The sequence below is a fragment of the Rousettus aegyptiacus genome, unplaced genomic scaffold, assembly GCF_014176215.1.
Source record: "Rousettus aegyptiacus isolate mRouAeg1 unplaced genomic scaffold, mRouAeg1.p scaffold_m13_p_12, whole genome shotgun sequence".
NCBI lineage: Eukaryota > Metazoa > Chordata > Mammalia > Chiroptera > Pteropodidae > Rousettus > Rousettus aegyptiacus.
Genome location: NW_023416287.1, coordinates 83,248,071 through 83,265,515, shown reverse-complemented (window position 1 = coordinate 83,265,515; position 17,445 = coordinate 83,248,071). Strand labels below are relative to the sequence as shown.

General features: G+C 44.0%; 1 long non-coding RNA gene across 1 annotated transcript; it reads right to left on the bottom strand.

Moving 5' to 3' along the window:
* Positions 1-6,464: 6,464 nt before the first annotated feature.
* LOC107502183 lies at positions 6,465-16,203 on the bottom strand. Its single transcript, XR_001594934.2, has 4 exons — positions 16,068-16,203; positions 14,594-14,758; positions 8,454-8,611; positions 6,465-7,689 (listed from the first exon to the last, which is right to left on the bottom strand). It is a non-coding gene; the product is annotated as an uncharacterized LOC107502183 (long non-coding RNA).
* Between the last annotated feature and the right edge of the window lie 1,242 nt (positions 16,204-17,445).

Sequence of the window (17,445 nt, the reverse complement as noted above, 5' to 3'; positions counted from 1 at the left end):
TTTGAACTTTGAAAACTCTACTTTGGAAGCCCAAAGTCCTATGCACCATGACAACAAAAAATAAATAAATAAAAAATAAAAAGTCATTCATGTGATAGCAATTAATTCCTGGAGCAAGCGATCTGAGGATGTCCATGAAGACTTTATAGAAAGACTTTCGAGAAGAGACCTTGATGGATGTGGACTAGTTACAGAATGGTGATGGGCTGGGAGGGCCTCAGTGCCGAAGAGGGACCAAATAAGTGGGGAAGTCAACCTAACGAACCAGAAATCCACAGTCTGGCAAGGGTAATAAATAACGTGTTGAAGCTAACCGTGCAGTAATTATGTCCGTGAAAGACTATCGATAACCTCACCGCTTGACCGGCTGTAAATTATTCAGATGAAAACCAGCGGTTGTTATGTATTTAAATTGTATGCATTTTTGCTGTGTGCTTTTGTTGTTTTTGCTTTTTTGGCAGAGAAAGTAGAAATCTAGATGCGTCTAGTTTACAGTTAAGCCTCACTCATGTCTGCATGATCCCGCAAGGGCGGCCTTTCATAGGGTTAGTTTAGACGGGAAATGAAATAGCGCTCTTGGTCATAAAGTTTATTATTATTATTTTTTTTACTGGGCTCTGTAGAGCAATCCAGGGAGGGTAGCCTGGATTAGTGCAGGGGGTTCAGGTTACCCCAGCTAGACTTGTAACATATATGAAAAAGAAGTCATTTTCTGCCTTAGAAATCTCTCTTTAGAACTCATGAATTTTTTATCCTGTAAATTAAAGAGTGATCACATGCAACACTTGAAATCAGCCAAGCCAGCCAACCGGTTGCGAGCCATGGAATAGGAAGCCCCGTGTCGAAATAGAGTCTTCCATTTCACCTCTTTAATTTCACCTCCTGCACTGGCCTTACCTCTGCTGCTGGCATCTCTACCCTCCCCCGCCGCTTATTGCTTTCTTTAAATTGTAGCAACGCCACATGACATACACTTCGCTGTTTCAACCATGAAGTGTACGGTTCGGTGGCATTACGTACGTTCACACGGTGGCACGCCCATCCGCCAGGACTCTTTCATCTTGCAAAGCCTAAACGATGCACATGCAAAACGACAACTCTGAATCTCTCCCCGCTCCCTCCCCCGGCAACCGCCACTCTCCTCTCCGCCTCTGAGTTTGACTGCTTGATGTGAAAAGAATGCACAACATTCCTCCTTTCGTGACTGGCTTATTTCTCTTGGTACGATATCCTCGAGGTTCACTCATGTTGCAGCATGTCGGATTTCCTCCTTTTTAAAGACTGAATAATATTCCATTGTATGTAGACACTACAGTCTGGTTAGGCATTCGTTCATCCGCGGGCACGTAAGTTGCTTCCACCTCCTGGCTATTGTGAGTAACGCTGCCGTGAACATGGGTGTACGAGTATCGTCATACGGGTCCTAATCCTAATCAGACTTCTACCCATTTTCATAAAGAGTGAAATTATAAGCTGTGATAGCATCTCAAAATAGCATTTTTATGTAGCCCAGATCAAATATTCATGGTTATAAATTACTGAGTGTTTGGGGAGCAGCTATTATAGTTCTCCTGGCATATTTCCCAATTTCCTGTACCCCTTCCCGGGGTCAAACTCAGCTGTCCTTGACTACAGGAGGTGGCCAGGTGATGAAGCCAAACCAATCAGGTTATTTTTCCTGAGAATTTGAAAAAAATCACTGGACGGAAAAATCTCTAATAGCATCTCATTATGAGCTTCTACCACTGTGGTCCCCTGATCTGTCCTGCTTCTTGATTTCAATTTTGTGAGTTACCAGTACCATGCAAATAACCTCCTCCTTCTTTTTTGTTCTTGCCTGAAGTTCATGAGACAATTGCTATTGCTTTTTATCAAAGAGTCTCAACCGACAAACTGTTCAAAGACTGATGCTTGAATTTCTTCAAGAAATATAGGAATACCATAAAACGCATTCGACATGAAAATGACGTATTTTATTGTGGTCCATTTCTCTCAGCACATCCCGATAGCTATTTTAAAAACATGTCATAGCTGAAGAAAAATCCGAACTCTCTTTTCCTCTCTATCTCCATGTCTCTGTCTTTGTTTGTCTCTGACTCTCTCTGTGTTTGTCTGCCCCTCGCAGAGGAGAAATGAAGATTAAAGAACAAAGCAGAAGAGATGAATGTTACAGAGCAGAATCTTCAATCATATAAAAATGTGGAAACTTCCAAAAGGGAATTTGTTTTCTGCTCCTAGGAATGCATGCCTTTATACCAGAGTGTGTTTCTAATTCAGTGCTTGATTTACTGTCTTTAGCTTCTGGCATGTCCTCAAAGTCAAGATTTACTCGGGTTGGAAAGTTATTCCCATCAGAGTGAGAATAATTGTGGCTGCATTTTTCATTATTTGCTTTTGTGTTTTATTAAATGAGAGGATTCCTCCAGAGTCAGAAATTCTCTGAGTGCCCTAAAGGCTTCTCGCATTTGAGCCACAGCCCTGGGAGGTGTTTCTTCTAAAGAACCGATTCCAGAAGCTCTTCTACAATGCATTTTAAAATGTGGGGTTGGTGTCTTTTTTCTGAACCACATCAAAGAGCACATATTGTTTCCTTTCTGAGAACACAACTCTTTAATGACAAGAAAGAACAAGAAACCGAGCCGCCAGCGGCCCTATCAGGAAAGACACTGCTAACCCTGATTATGACAAAGGATCTGCTTCTCCAATTTCTAGGCACTTTTTGAAATTTAAGCCCAAGTACCGTAATTATGTCCTAGCATATACATCTCTGAAACGCAATCACACTTTCCACTCCCAAAACTCTTTGCGAACCCAGATTAATAACTGATCCTCATGGGGCAGTTTAGTAACACCTATCAAATACTTAGTGAGAATTATTTAGCCAAATCACAAATATTTAGCAAGATTACAAACGTTCTTATTTTTTGATTCAGCAATGTCACTTGTAAGACTTTATTCTACATATGTGTGTGTGTGTGTGTGTGTATATATACACACACATATATATATAATGTATGATATACATGCATATGTGCAAAATGGTAGATGTAAAAGGTTATTTATTGCAGCACTATTTTGTAAGAGCAAAAAATGGGAACCTACCTGGTACTCAAAAATCCCCTTCATATTCCATCTATCTGATGGAATACTGTGCAGTTGCTTTGTTTTTTTATAAAGGTCATTTTCATATAATGGTATGGAAGGATCTTAAAGATGTCACGTTGGAAAACAAAGGCAGTGGCTCTTGACTCTGGATGCACACTGGAATCATTACATATTAAAAATACCGATGGCCGGGTCCCTCCCCCAAAGATGCTGATTTAAGTTTTCTGGAAAGATCCCCCAAATGATTCTGATGCGCAGCCAAGGTTGAGAAAAGCTGGTATGTGGTAGGCTTCCACTTGCTTAAAGAAGAAAAATCTATGGGCTTGCTTTTACAAGCTAAGACTATCTCTAGAAGGACGGATGCCCAAGAAAGTACTATCAGTGGCTACGCTGAGGAGGAGAACTGAGTACAACTCTTCATTTGTATCTCTTTCAACCATTCAGATTTTTTATCTAGTGAGCATACAACCTTTTTAAAAAATAAGTTTTTCTAAAACTCTTCATAAATGCTCGTTTTGAAAGAACAGGTGAAAACTGTTGAGCGAATTGATCTCCCTGTCTCTTTTGTTTTCCACCCTCCAAAGCTAACATAGTTCAAGAGAAAGATGCATGATTGAAGCAACAGTGAAAAAAAATCCCAGTCTCAGTTTTCAAGCAGGCCCATCCTTTCTGTTTAGCCTAGAAATGGAGCTATGGCATTCTGACTGTGGGGGAGGTAAGAAAGGCAATAGTTCATGTCAACTGTTGAAAGTATAATACTTGTCCGTCCGTCCGTCCATCCATCCATCATCCCTCCATCAATCATCTATCCATCCATCCACCCATCATCCATCCATTCATCTATCCATCCACCCATCATCCATCCAATACCTTACTAAAACATATGTTGAGCACTTAATATGTGGCAAGCACAGTGCCCATGCTCTTAAGAAGCCCAGTCAATCCAGGGAGAAAACTTTACCCAAGAATAATAATAATCCAAAATGCTGAGGGCTACCATAGAATACTTTGTTTCCTTAAATAGAGGCACATCTCATTTAATTGTGTTTTGCTTTACTGCACTTCACAGGTGTTGCATTCTCTCTTTTTTTTTCTTTTGTGAATTAAAGGCAAGACCCTCCACCAGCAAAATGATGATGACTTGCTTTATTGCGATGGTCTGGACCCGAATCCGCCATAGCTCCGAGGTCTGCCTGTGCTTGGGATCCCCTGCACCTTATGAAGGTGTTCTAGGGGTAATACTCACAGAGAGGGACTGACACCATGTGGTTTCCTACCTGAACCAAGTACAAAATGGGTTGGTACCTGTGGGCGAGGACATGCCAACAGTAGACAAGAGGCATGGCTGTTACTTCTGCCTCAAAATATCTTCCCAACTGTCAATTAGACTTTTTCATGCTGAGAGGATCCTTGTGTTCATAAATATTAATTTCGATTAAGTTTATAATTATAATTGGCTCCAATGCAATTCTTTCCTTCTTTCTTTCTTTCTTTTTTTTCTTTTTTTTTGGTAATCTCAAATTCAGGTGCTCAAATCATGTTGTAGTCTCAACATTTCATTTCAATTTAGTAAATAGTTACCGAGTGTCTCCTTGTTCAAGGTGTGGTGCTAGGCATTGGGATACGAAACTGAACAAGGCATTGTTTTGTAGCAGGAAAGAGTCAGGCAATTAACCAGAATTCAATGTGCTTAATATGATGCTCTAAGTGCCCATTCTGCCCGGAGCTTCCTTCTGAGCCAGCAGCTAGCTTCTAATGTAAGGTTGTCCAATGTATGAACAACCATGTTGGATGTCCTGAGAAGGGAGTGATTGATTTAGGGTAGAAAGAGAGTTTGGAGTAGAGGTTAATGTGGGATCAGCCAAGGCGATATTTGAATTTGGACTTGAGAAATGTGCCATTTCATAAAGACATACCACGAAGAGTGAGAAATATTGGTGCGGATTTGGAGGTATTCCAGTCATGAAAATGACTGTGAGTATTGTGTCAGGGTTTGGGGGTAGGGGGTTGGAGATCAGGTGAGCCAGAAAAATAGGTCAGGGTCGGATTGTGAGGTGAATTTGGATTTAATTCCATTGCAATAAAGAGTCGTCAATGCTTCATAGGCATGGGACTGACATTACCGATCGTTTTTGAAAGAAAAATTTAGTGTCAACAACAAGGAAAGATTGTAGTTTGTGATTACGAGGTGCAAGGAGGCAGGATGAAAGGGCGAGCAAGCAAGCAAGCTCTTGCGCTAGTTTTAAAAAGCAACGACGGGGGCCTCATCGGTTTCCAGAAATGGAAAGAGGTCAAAAGGATCAACCGGGCACAGCAGAACTGCGAGGGGGCGGTCAGCGTTCACTGCAGAGGGTGGAGTCGCGAGGACCTCAGAGACGACAAAGCTGAGGAGCCTTGGAGAAAAAGCCATCCTGGGAAGCACAGTAATTGTTTTGGTTTTGACCACGTGGCATCTAAAATGGCCACCCCCTCTTTCTGGGGAGCCTGCTCATTCTTACATTGCGCCCGATCGGAACACGCGTCTTTCTCCGCTTTCTTAGCTCATAGCAGATTAAAGAAAATAATGAAACAGCAGTTTGAAAGGAAACGCTGACCTGCTGGTTGCAGGAAACTAGGGAGGGGACGGAGGAGAGCGGGAAAGCGGCCGAAAGCCGTGGACCGCCAAGCAGTGTGAGTTCGGCTGGTAACTCACTGGACCAACTCGGGGCAGTAACCGCAGAGGTCTGGCTGCATTTCATTCTAGCCCATGATGCCGACCCTCAGGACACGTTTAGGTCATGACTAGTATGCTCCATTTAAAAAAAGCGGGGGCATGCGTCACAGGTTTGAGAAAATTTCCATTAAAAACAGTTTCAAGGTTTGGCGCTTAAAGGGATAGAGCCGATTTTTTAAAATTCATTATTTTATCGTGGTAAAATATATATAACATAAAATTAATGATTTCTAACCATGTTAAGCGTGCAGTTTGTTGGTGTTAAGACATGCACAATGTTGTATAAATCGCCACCACTGTCTCCAGAACTTTTTCATCATCCCAAACCGAGAACACTGTACCTATAAAGAATAATCTTGTATTTTCCTTTCTTTTTAGCCCCTGGCAACTACCATTCTGTTTGTCTTTACAAATTAGACTACTCTAGGTAAATCGTGTAAATGAAATCACACAATATTTGTGTTTTTGTGACTGGCTCTTTCACTTAGCATAATGTCCTCGAGGTTTATCCATATTGTAAATGTGTCGGAACTTCCTTCCTGTATAATAATTATGTAATCATAGATGTAGTCTTACAAATATATATATATATATATATATATATATATATATATATATATATATATATCACATTCATCCATCTGTGGACACGCAGGTTGCTTCTAGATTTTGGCTGTTGTGCCTGATGCTGCTATGCACCCGGGTATACAAACATCTCTTTAAGTCTCTGCTTTCAGATCTTTTAGTTGTATATCCAGAAATGGGATCGCTGGATCTATGATAATTTTATTTTTAATTTTTTTTTGAGGAATTTTTATATTGTGTAAAATAAATTTTTTATCTTTTTCTTTACCCAACTGCTCTGCATCTGAGGTTTTAATCAAATTCTCTCAATTATAGGAAGTTCCCAGCAGTTTCCCAAATGCTTTCCATTTGTCCATTTTGTAATACACGATTTGGTAGCTGACTAAATACTTCCCTGTGTTTTCTGATCTTGCTCTCCCCGTGTAGGTTGTACATCCTACATGAGGCCATAAATTCCCTAGGTGTAGATCATATATGGGAACCCCATTGCATGTATCCCAGAGAAGAGAACATGGCAGATACTCATGAAAAACTGCTGCTTGACTATCTCGAGCACCTTGAGAAGGAAACAGAATGTCCCAAAACTTCATCTCTGATATTAAAGGGATGTGCTGGACGGCAATGCTGTTTTGGAATAGAACCAGGAGAAGCTCCCGCGTGAGGTAGGAGATGTACATGGTAGGTGTTTAGACAAAGAGATCGGGGTTGGGTTGGCCTTGGCTTCGAATATTAACGAAACAAAACTGAGTTTTAATTTTGGCCTTGTCGCCTACTCGTGTGGCTTTGTGGCCTGGGACGAATCGTTTAAATTCTCAGAGGTTTAATGGCCCATCAGGGAAATGAGGTGGACCCACCATCACTTCCCAAGCTCTCGACGAAGCTGACCCGGATAGTGCCCAGAGTCAGAGAATGTCGCCTGCCCTTCCCTTTCACAGATTCTCCTGTCTCTCAGTCTTCTGGATTGAAGCGGCCGTCACAGGTTTAATTCTTCTTCCTCTTTCTTTCTTACTTCCTGGGAGTGTGTCTGAAAGCAGTGTTGGTGTTTAAAGACCATATATTTTGTTATTCTTTAGGCGCGATGAGACCAAAAGATCAAGAGATGACTACCATCAAAGAGATCGTTTGTTATTCAAAGTTCCCTGGAAACAGGGGGCATAGCATGTCACATGACACGGGGCCACACGGGGAGGCTCTGGGTCTGGTCAGAGGCAGTAAGGGAGAGGGGAAAGCACGGATAAAAGCCTTTGTTGTGGTTTTTCCGTATCCATGGGTTTCACATCTGTGGACTGAAAATATTAAAAAAAAAAAAAAAATTTCATAAAGCAAAACTTGAACCTGCTACGTACCAAGCACTACACTGACTCCATATAAATCAAGTAATGTCTAGACATACACTGCTGCGGCCTATATGCAAATATAGGTTATATGTGAAAACCATGCCGCTTTATGTAAGGGACTTGAGCATGTGCAGATTTCGATGTCCGTGGGGGTTGCGGAAGCGATCCCCCAGGGATACGGTTGGTGAGTAGGAAACACAGACTAACTCTCAAATACAAAGGTCATGATTCCTATGCTCCCGGGACCCTTGGCCCAAACTTGCCCTTATGGCTAAAGGAGCCTCTTAATCTACAGGCCTAAGAGTCACAGTGATTACGAAAACAGTCTCTCTTTCCCCAAACTCCCCGAGGAGTCTGACTTCCCGAGGCCCTATCAGCTGTCTCCTCCATGTTCTCTTTACCCAGAAAGGTTTTAAACTCCTGAAGATAAACATCTCCAGGAGGTTAAGGAAATGACCTCAATGGGAAGAAAGTGAAATCCTCACTGGAAAATTTCAGTGCAGGATGGCTCACTTTCAAAGAGGAAATGTAAAAAAAAAAAAAAAAAAAAAAAAAAATTACCAAGAATACTAATAAACATAATAAAACATTTTCAGATGAGGGTTGCAGTGACTCAGCTGCAAAACTTCACTACAGTCTAATCTTGAAAAAAGACTTTGAAATAATAAACCTCAATCCAAATTAGGAAAGCCTGCAAGTGTAGTAATTCCTACCTAAGAAGCTTTGTGTCCAAACATGTCATTTGAGAGCCCAGCAGACAAAGCAGAATGGCTTCAGAAACAAGGCCACCATTCATCCCACAGCCCAGCGCATTGGGTTTCCTCGCTGGGCTCAGTGACATTTTCAGCCACATTAGGCACCAGCTTCAAACCTGGTGGGAAGCAAATTTAAGTGTCTCTTTTAGTGAAAAACAATGAGAATGCTGTATTTAACAAAAGGAAGGAATCCTATCGCAGTCTTGGATTGGCAGTCTTAATGGAATCTTAATGATTAAATTTGACAGTCACTTGTATTCCTGGATGTTGAATTTTATAGACACCTTCGGGCTGGCAAAGCTTGTCCCAGAGAAGGACGCACCCCAGATCCTCTACTGAGTACAAGTTCTTCAATAGCCTGGGAGAAAATGTTTATCCAATTTGTACTGATGTTTGTGTTCCCTGGGATAAGTGAATAAATAAATGATTGATCCTAAAATCAGGAAGGCAACCCCATACTACTGCTACGAAAGAATAATAGACGATGAGAAAAGCACGATGACTCAGATTCGCCAATTCATTCATTCACTTACTCGTTCATGGAATGAATGGTTATATGCCGAGGGCTACCACGTGTCAGGCGCCTGTATGTGATGCTGAGATACAGCATGAGAGAGACGTGCGGTGAGAACCAGAAATAGCGGCATCCAGGGTGGGGAGCGGGAGACGCTCACGCATTCAGGTGGAGGAGAAGAAAGACTTCCAGGAGCTGCAGGAGAGAGAGGAACAGAATGTGCTGGCCCGGGACAGAGAAGAATGGGTTCAAGGGGACCAGGTCAGGGAGCAGGGAGACCGCTGGCAAAAAACAAAAACACACACACACAAAAGATTAAGCAACTAAGGGTTGAGAAATGAATGGCAAAGTTTTGCTGTCAAGCCAGGATCCTGATCCAGTGCAGGTCTCCACTCTAGGGGATGAGGCTGGGGGAGAGACGCAGGCATTTTTCAAAGCTGAAAGACCCATGGACCACGTCGGACCCAACTCAGAGCAAAGTTGCTGACTGCAGCTGATGGCTTGCTGGTGAGGTAAGTCATGGGCTTGCTAGGAGTGATGAGCTATGGGGGTTAGAAATATCCAGCTCTTTCTACTGTGTGACAGGGGACCAGACTGGGGCCATCATGGTGCCCAGTTAGGTCTGTGCAGTTGTCGGCAGGTCGCATCAATGTTCGTCATTTCGAGGAGGGTGGACAGAAATCGCATGGGCGGAGATCCCTCCAATGCAAAAAGTTCTTGCTTGTGCATGAATTCGGAAATCCTCGTGACAGAAAGAATCATAAAATGCTCCCCCACCCCTATTTCCCATCCTAATCCCAGGGTCTGGCAATATGATGTGACATTAACCCAAACTGTATTATATTACATGACAAAAGAGACTTTGCAGATGTCCTTCAGGTTACTAATCAGTGACTTAGAGTTAATCGAAAGGGACACCATCTGGGTTGGCCTAATCAGATCACATGAGACCGTTAAGAGCAGAGAGTTTTATCTGGCAAAAAGGGAAGTCAGAGACTGGAAACTTAAGAAGGGTTTGATCGCCCTTGCTAGCTTAAAGATGGTGGTGGTCATGGTAAGGGACCAAAGAGCCACCTCTAGGAGCCAAGAGTGACCGCTAGCTGACAGCCAGCAAGGTAATGGGGACTTTGGTCTTACAGATGCATGAAGCTGAATTCTGACAACAACCTGAATGAAGTGGCTTCTTCCCCAGAGCCCAGCCCAGCTGACATCTTCTTTTCAACCCTGTGATGCCCAGAGCAGAGAACCCAGTTAAACGTGGCCTACAGAACTGAGTTAATAAGTGGGTGCCGTTTAAGCAGCTAAGTTTATGACACTTGTCGTGAACAATAGGAACTAACACGGCCTTCTGAGTGTTGGACGTTGGGCTGGACAACATGGAGATACAGTTGCTGTCTTCAAAATCTTCCCATTTCTGGGGTCAATAAATGCAAGGTGGTGCTGGGAAGTGCAGGATTAAAGAGTAAATGAGCGGGGCATAGAAAATCTCTGAAAAATCACTACTGAGATGTTCTAAGCAGGTGCAACGGGCAGTGATAAGGCATGGTGTCGGGGTGAGGTAGGGGCTTCAATTATAACATAAACCTCAACATGTAGGTGGTCCTGGGACCCCAAAGATGCTCTATGGAAGGATGAGCATGCATATGGGAGCAATTCCCACTTCTCTTTTTGACGTCAAAACCAATCGAAAAAGAATCAAGAAGTGAGAATTTATCTGAGGAGAGAATAAAGGGCTAAAATGCCCCTTGTTGCTAAAAATTAATGGGCTGTTCCCTACGGTGTTTATCACAGATACTTTTAATGACTGTATCTGTTTTGTTGTAACAGATGCTGCTACTGCCCAATTATCCAAAATTTTGTTTCTTTTCAACAGTACTTAATAAAAAGACAGCACATTAAAATAAAAGGAATGTTTAGGAACCCAGGGGAGATGAAGCTGTCAGCCAGCTGAGGCAGGCCCTCTCTTGGGAACAGATTAACTTCTTTTTAAATCTCTGCAGACTCTTCCCCAGGACCCCGTGCATGGGGATGTCGGTGGAGAAAATGCACCCTGCTTCCTTCTGTGAAGGGTGAGAGTTGGGGAGGGCGGGGCTGGGTGCAGGCTGGGCAGTGGCAAATGGTGAAAGGGAAGGGAACCGATGCTTACTGAAGTAGGGCCTGAGAGATCCCCAAGAACATCACTCTCCAAGGGGGTCATTTGTATCCTGCCAATCAGTATTTCCAAAGACCTTGCTGATCAGATGGCAGAAACTGGCTTTTGCTCTGTAAAGTTGCCATGGAAACAGTTGCCTTGCCACGGCAGTATGTACCTCCTCCAGATTCATCGAACATGTGCCCTCTTCTTTCCTAACCTAAACTCTCACAGCAAAAAGATGGGAGACCTCAGATCGTGGTGAAATAATCCAATGACAAAAATATGTACAACTGCACAAATCGATTTCTTAGCTTGCATGGAGCATCCGTTTTGAATTTAGCTACCGTCTGACTGTTTGTGTCTCCCCCAAATTTATATGTTGAAATCCTAACCCCCAAGGTGATGGGATTAGGGGGCGTGGCCTTTGGGAGGTGATTAGGCCGTGAAGGCCGGGCCCTCATGAACGAGACTGGTGACCTTCTAAAGGATGCCCCAAAGGGCTCCCTTGCCCCTTCCGCCATGAGAGGAGACAGCAGAGATGCCGTCCGTGAGGAAGCGGGCCCCCACCAGACATCGACTCTGCCAGCGCCTCAATCTCGCACTTTCCGGCCCCCAGAACGGTGAGAACTAAATTTCCGTTATTTATAAGCTGCCCTGAGTGTGACGTGTTGCTACAGCAGCCCTGAACTGACCAATACGAGCGCCACGGGAGCTATTTCGGGGTTTAGACATGGGTGGAAAACCGAGGATGGACCTGGTGTTGATGCGATCGTCAGGGTATGACTACCTCCCTGAGGGGACCCTCGCCGCCTTCAAGGTGTCCCGTGGGTCCTTCTGTGCAGGGTGTATACTCAGCCCTTGGGACAGCGGGTCTCCTGGTTGCTGCTGCCGCAAAGTTTCCACACCTTGGCTTGCCATGGCTTGTCGCTGGCCACTCGTCTGGTTTCATGTTTGGAATTCTTCCCTACATAGTGACTGCTGCAGCCACTCTGGGCTGCTGTCTCCTGGATACCCCGTGCTCTGTCTTCCCCTTTGTTACAGTGCTCCTCTCTTTCTAGAAGCTTCTGGATACTTTTTCCTCTCTCTTCTAGGCAAGCTCCTACTTATTCTTCAGGTTTCGATGCCAACTGCAGCTTGGTTAAGCTTTCTATGATTCTCTCAAACATGCAGGGACTGGGGTCTCCATGTTCGCACCCACCCTAGCTTGGCATGTTGCGTTGTGATGGTCTGTCTTTCCATAAGGCTCTCCGTTGGACTCAACTACTTGAAGCAGAGATCCTGTTGTGTTTTGTTTAGATTATTGTCATATTTGCATCACTGGCGTTATTATACTTCCATAACGAATATTTGTTGTGTAGGCGACATTCGTAAAGTGCCCTGTACAGCATCTGGCTCATCCACCACAGGTGTTCATTTAATGTTAGGCTTTTTGTGGCCAAGGAGTGATCATACTGAGAAAAAATGCAGAAGCCTTTAGAGTGGAACCACCTGAAACGCTACCATGCCTGGGGGCCGGTTAATTTGTGGGAGGAGCAAAACGATAAGACTTTGGGAAGTACAGCAGGACCTCGAATAACTAACCTGCTTTGCTCAGTGTCATTTCATTATAATGTTGATGAGATGCCATAGGCATTTAAATCTTGTTTATATCAGCTAGCCTGTGGTAAGATTGGTTTTTGTTATATGTCATTTCACTTAAAGTCACAGACCTTATCAACAATGTTAGGCGATGACTTGATGTGCTCGTGAGACATTCCTCTGTTGAGAATTTTGGTTTACGATCTATTAGAGAGGAATAAAATAAGGAGATACTTGTTTCCTGATGGCTCTGTTATTCATCTGCTGTTGTGCTGATTTCAAATGCTCTCTGCTTTTGGCAAGGTGAGCGGTTACATCTTAGCAGCTCCTTGCTCCGTATCCCACATGAGCCATCATGTACCCAAGAATATTACCCATTTGCTTAGTAGGTCACAGCTCCTATGCTCATCGATGACAAGCAAATAAGGTGATGGGGTGTCACTTTTTTTTTTTTTTTAATTAACAGTGTAAAGAACAGGGAATTTGGAAGCAGAAGGCTCCCAAAGTCCTAGCCTTGACTCTGTCAATCTCTGCTAATGTGACCTTAAGCTCTTAGCTCCTCGAAGGTTTCATCCTTGAAACAGGGGCATAACGGCGAGGGCAGTGGGCGTCTCGCAGGGCTGTAGTGACGGCCAAACGAGATATCTTAGACGTTAGAAGATAATTTTTTAAAAGTGGCAGTGTTAGACCTTTTACACAACTATGAAATAGACATGTGTCCAAGATTTTATTTAGCTCATTAATTAATGAGAGAACCAGTAAAGTACTCAAAACCGGTTCAGAGAAGAATTCTAAGAGCAGGCACGTAAATGCAAAACTGGCTTCTGTCGGGGAGATGGTAATAGAGGCATCGGTCGTGTCTCAACCGGACAAAATTCATTTGCCCCTCTCTGGACAAGAATCATTGCATTACTATCAGGTTTCTAAACTTACAAGATTGTAAAATAGCTCTCAGAGCTCGTAATGCAATGTGCAGATGGTCGTCTTCTCCTCTAACTTCCCCGTACAATTTCTGGCCTAAAGTATGTGTTCAACAAATGCTTATGGAAAGAGGATGTCAGGCATTAAATCTTAAAAGTCATTTAAATTTTTGTATATTCTTCTTAATCTCCAAGGCTCTTTATTTTCTTTGTAACCCGTGTTACATTCTACTTTTCACAAAAGTGAAATCATAACACTCATGCAAACGTCAAACGAATGGGCGCCAAAGATTCTATTTAGCTCATCAGTTAATGCAGAAACCAGTACAATATTACAACAGGTTTAAATGGAAATTAGATTTTCATTCTCCACAGGACACTATTCCTCTACATTGCCATGAACAGGAATCTTTACATTCCTATGGACAGGGTAAATTTATGTTTTCAGTTTTCTACAATGTAATTTCTATGCCCACAGAGTTGTTCAATAGCTTAGTCAATCAAAAACAATTCAAGGCTACACCCTGTAGACTCAGACAGCTCCCTGAAGGTCCACTAGAAAACCCCCTGCTCTCTGTCCAAGGACTCCAGGACTCTTCTTTGCCCATTTCCAAGTCTGACAATTTCCCGACACCAATAGCTGCATATTCCTGTCCCTGAATAATCCTGTCTTGACCTCTCATTCTCCCTGACAACCGTGTCACACCTCGATCCCACCCCTCCCACTCCACCCTCTTCTCCAGGGACCAGATCCCAACCCATTTTCACCAGCCTCAGAGAAAAAGCTGTGCCTTCCACTCCAGGGGCCCTTCTTTTCCAAGACCATTCTCCTTTAATTAACTTCCCTCTCTTGTTGTTTTTAATGGTTCCCTTCCTCTTTCTCCATGGCTCCAGCTTAGAAACATCTTTAAATCCTTCTTAAAAACACAGAGAAAAAAAAGAAATTGCTCACCTCCATTTGTGTAGTAATGCTGCGTTAACATAAAAACCTTGACATTTCGATGGCTTGCAGTTGGGATCAACAAACTTTTTCTTTAAAGGGCCAGGTAGTAAATATTTTAGGCTTCATGGGCTATGCATGGTTTGATTCTATTCACTTGGTTTCTTCTTTACAACCCTAAAAAACATAAAAGCCATTCTTGGCTCATGGACAGTACGAATAGAGGCTGTAGGCCACAGTCAGTTTAGAGAAACAGCATTTGTTTTCCCCCGATGCTTCTGAGGCAGAGTATAATGTCTCTGCCCCTCTCCACACTGGTGTTGGGCGTGGATGTGTAAGTGCTTGGCTGATGGAATATTAGCAGACGTGGCATGAGATGAACAGACCTTGGGCACCTGCTGGCCCAGCAGAGACGAAAGACAAGAGAGAGCAGACCTGGTCCCAGATCCCAGCCTGGAACCGTGGCCAGCTGGGCCCAGCTCAGATCAGCCAGGCCTCAGCCAACATGTGATGTCGTGCAACCGGGATGACCGACAGCTTAAGCAGAAACTGTCTACGTAGAGGACTTTGGTCATTGCACATATTTCTGTTTTGCTGGTGAAAGTCTTAACAGGGTTCCTGAAAGTGTGATCAGGGGCCATCCGCAAAGTGTGAAAGAATCGCCTTGTAAATATCAGTTTTTTTTCTGGGGCCTCACCTTGGAGGAGTGGGGGAGCAGCAAGCTTTCCTCTACCCTGCAGGTTCTTCTGGTTGGTTTAATCAAATAGACATGAGGCAGATTAGCAAGAGACAATAACTAAATTTAATACATATGTACGTATGGGAACTTCACACACCTGAGACCCCCCACATGCATGAAAGGTTCAGAGACAGGAAGGGGACCTGACTATGAGACATCCTGAGCCAAGGCTGAGGTCAGATGCCTTGAGGGCATCAAAGGGTCACTGTAGGATGACGAGAAGAGCAGAGGCTTGACAAATAGAAGTCTGCCCTGCCCTACAGATAGGTCAGAAGACTGTATCTCTTATCATCTCCTATGGGCAAGGCCCCTAATTCAGTTCTTCTAGGAGTTAAGGGAGGGGCAGAAGTTTCTCTTGAGCCTGTGGCTAAAGTTGCCTTTGGCTCAAAACAATCCACATACCACAGAGGTACATCTTGGGGTGACTAGCTCTGAACCCCCAGAGGGATGAATTTGGACTATCTGGGGGGAAGATTTAATAATATGCATTGTTACTAAACTCCATGGGGAGTTTGAGAACTATCTCAGACTTTTCATGAATTCTTTGGTTCACGTGGGTAGTAGCTCCTTTTCTTGGGCACCTCCTGTGCTTTGCACATACACACAATCTTATTTTTAAACATTTTAACAGCGACTCTGTGAGGTAGGTATGGCTATCTCCATTTTACAGCTGAGGAAACCGAGGCCTGGAGAGGTTAAAGACCTAACTAGGAACAGGTGCTTATCAAGGAGCAGGGTCAGGCTTACCTTGTGATTCTTCTCCCCCTGCTGCCTGCTGGCACATTTAGTTTGGTTTCAGCTTCAGTCTTCCTTGACTTACATAATGATGCAAATCAACCTTTGCAGTAAGTCCTTTGAGCCAAAAAAGTGCTGTGAAGAAAGAGAAGATCAGAGGCTGGGAAAGGGAGAGGAGAGGATGCTGGGAAGTTCTGCCTGTGGGCTGTTGGTCAAGGGCAAGGGGAGGGGCCAGGGTTGAAAGGTTATTTCCAGTTCCTGAGAACAAAGAGAAAAGAAGTAGGGAGGGGCGAAGAGTCAGCAAGGAAAGCAGGCCCAGGGCGGGGTCGAGTGGCCACTGAAACGCCTCGCAGTGGAGCCAGCGCCCCGGAAGGAAGAGCCCCGGAAGGAAGCCAGCACTCACGGGCGCATCACGATCCTTTAGAATTGCCTGGAGAGGCTGTTTAAAATGCTGTTTCCCAGGCCCCTCCCCCTCCCCCCACCAGACTCTGACCCAACAGGTCCGAATTACACCCAGGGATCTGACTGTTCAGCAAGCTTTCTAGTGTGACGTTGGTGTTTTAAAATGGCATTTTGAAAGACACTGACCTAAAGAACTGATTCACGAATATTAGATTTTTTCTTTGAAAAAAAAAAAATTACACAAGGAAGGTGTGTAGTACAAGTAAATTCTAAAACGCAGAAAAATGAAAGGAAAAAAAAATTCACTTGAAATCCAACCAGTCAGGGATACTGCTATCAACATTCTGACGTATGTTCTTCCACATTTTTCCTGTGCGTGTGTGCACGTGCGTCCCATATGTAGAAGAGATCTTACACCGTGTATTACCCTTGCTTGGTTTTTGCATGTGACAATATGTCTTAACACACCCTTCCATGTCAGTAAATAAAAATTTACGTCGTATCGATGGTAGGTTTTAGGTATCAGTAGAGAAACGTGTTTGGGGATTGGTCTAGGACGTTGACCTCTTCAACTTGCTCTCCTACGAACACCTGCTCCGTCCTTGGGCCAGAGCTTAGAGTTCATTCCCGAGCCCCAGGGTCCTGCACTCAGCTTTGCTTCACAGAATCCTGGCGGGGCTGGAAAGCGAGGCGCCCTCGGTTGGTTCTGGGCAGGGAGCGGCCTTTCCTGCCATTCTGGGCAAACGCTCCGGAGCTTCTGAGAGCAGTCGGGGGAATTTTTAGCCGCTGACGCTAATCCTGATGGTTTCCGGCTCCGAAGCCACTGTGAATCTGCAAGGCTTGCAGCTTTGGGTTACACCGCGTGTCTGCCCCAAGTCCAATCCCCACCTCTCGCCCATGGGAGCGCCACAGGGACTGGGTCCAGGACTGACTCTAACCATAAGCCAAGTGAAACCACGGCAGCCGCCTTTGACCTGCAGAGATGGCC